A 2,648-nucleotide genomic window follows, 5' to 3' on the forward strand; every position below is an offset into this window, starting at 1 on the left:
TTTGGGGGCCAGCCTGGTGGCGTGTTGGTTAAGTGCGCGCGCTCCACTGCGGCAGCCCTGGGTTTGCATCCTGGGCGTGCACTGACGCACTGCTTGCCAAGCCATGCTGTGGCAGCGTCCCGTATAAAGTAGAGGAAGATGGGCATGGATGTTAGCCCAGGGCCAGTCTTCCTAAGCAAAAAAAAGAGGAGGATTGGCAGATGTTAGCACAGGGCTGTTCTTCCTCACACACAAAAAAAAGGACAATTAGCTAGTAGTACCTCCTGATGGAATTATTCAACACCATCTATGATATAGTCTTGCCAAAAAAATTTAAGCTGTGATCAAACCACTAGACTGTTCTAACTACCCTTTACTGGAAATTCAGAGGACATGTATACTAAAGTACTTCATAAGGATGCAATCAGCACTTGGGGGAAACCTTACAGGCAAACAACCAGATTTCTGTATGATGATATGCAAGAAGAAAGAGAGGGATGTGGATGGAACCTACAGATTAAAAAACAAAAAACAAACCCCTTAAGACCAGGAACTCTCTGTACTATCTTTGCAACTTCTAACTGAGCCTCAAGTTATTTCAAAACAAAAAGTTTTTTTTAAAAAGAGAGACTTAAGAAACACACAAACCAATTGCAATATAGTCTAATAGAACATATTGGACAGTATTTAGATCTTGATTTAAACTAAGAAAATGATGAGATGATTGGGGAGACCTGGACACAAAGTACATATGAAGCCAGGCACCTGAGGGCTACTGTAAATATTCAATAAGAACATGATTATCCTTTGACCTTGTTCCCAACACAGACACAAATGAAAAAAAGTTAATCTTGTTAATTTGCTGTTTTCTTTTTTAATCTGGGGATGACTCAAGGGTCACAAGGATTTATGAGCTTGTGTTGCAGAAGAAAAAGAATGCCTTCATAACTTCAAGGAAGTTGTGATCACCAGATAACCAGCCTGCAGCTGCAGTTGATGCCCAGGAGTCTGACTGCCCAAGGGCTCAGCTGGAGCAAAAGAAACACCAATTTCCCGTTTCTCCGAAACTTCTCCTCCCAAGGTCCTTGGCTGTATAACACCTCCTGGTTTCTTTTTTTCTTAGGGCGGATTTGAGAGAACCTATCCTCCCACCTCATTTTGGCCAATTCGAATAAACCTTTCTCTACTTCCAAGCACCATGTCTCAGTGATTGGTTTATTGCCCATCGGGCACACAGACCCGAGCTTAAGAGGTTTGGTATCACATATTTAATGAAGTTAATTGTAATTTGCTTTTTTCACACATGATAATGGTATTGTGGTTATGTTTTAAAAGGTTAACACAAAATACAAATGACAACCTAAAATTATCCTTATTCATGCTGAAAATTGAAGATGTTTTCTGAAAAGTGTAGACATGGATTTGAGTAATGCAGAGGGTTAATCTGGCAGCCAATTAAGACTTCCTGAATCTAACTGAAGCATTTGTATAAAGCAATACAAAGCAAAAACTTTTTAAGGAAAAAAAATTAATGGGGAAAAACTTGAAGATCCTAGCGAGGTTCTGGCACCTAGAATAGCCTTAACTATTTTGTTGACCTCTATGACCAAGGTTGAGGAGGGAGAACGGAAGGGTCTATTCCTGCAATTCCTGAGAACTGCTCATGTTTGATAAAGGCAAAGTCACCCACAAGTTGCTTTTCTTTTTTTGCGTGTGTGAGGAAGACCGGCCCTGAGCTACCATCCGATGCCAATCCTCCTCTTTGTTGCTGAGGAAGACTGGCCCTGGGCTAACATCAGTGCCCATCTTCCTCTACTTTCATATGGGACGCTGCCACAGCACGGCTTAACAAGTGGTGCCTCACTGTGGACTGGTGGACCCGGTACCCCCGACAGCAGAGCACGTGCACTTAACTGCTTGCACCACTGGGCCCCGCCCCCACAAGTTGCTTTTCTTAGTTCCACTGAACTCTTCCAGGCAAGTCTCCCATTTCTGATCTTCCTGTAACCAGCATGCTCTGATTCTAGAAAATGTTTATAATTAACAGAGTTCAGCATTTCTTTGCCCCTGCAGGAGGCATCAGTTTCTTCCAGAAACATTTACTCTCCGTAAAGTGTAAGGGCCAGGTAAGAGGCAGGAGCGCACGTCGCCTTCCACAGCGTCCACTTCACACCCGCCCTCGTGCGCACGGCGTGCCACCAGGGCCCGGCTCCTGCGCGCCTGCGCACTGCCACCTCGCTCGGCCTACGTGACGCGCCTCGGGGCGGCAATGGCGGGGGGCCGGAGCGGCGCCGTCTCCGCTGGCCCGAGCCAGGAGGGAGGCGCGTGTCCAGCGGCGCCGAGCTGTCGGGCCTGAGCGCCCCGGCAGAACCCGGGCTCTCCCCTCTAGATGATGCTTTCGCTTGCTCCGCGCCGCCGGCCAACCTGCGCGAAAACCCGCCCCAGCTTCCGCGGCGTCGGGACGGGGCGGCCCGCGCTCCGCCCCCGCGCGCTTCGAATGGCTCCGGGACCCGGGGCGCCCGTTTCCGGCGCTCCCATTGGCTTTGGCGGAGCCGTGTAAAGTGGAGCCGCACCGCCCTCTGCGTTCTCCTATTGGTTCAGGGGTGTGGCTCGCCCGTTCCCGGCACTCTTATTGGCCGGACAGAGCCGCTGGGGGTGGGGCTGCGCCG

This window comes from Diceros bicornis, chromosome 18, assembly GCF_020826845.1.
Source record: "Diceros bicornis minor isolate mBicDic1 chromosome 18, mDicBic1.mat.cur, whole genome shotgun sequence".
Classification (NCBI taxonomy): Eukaryota; Metazoa; Chordata; class Mammalia; order Perissodactyla; family Rhinocerotidae; genus Diceros; species Diceros bicornis.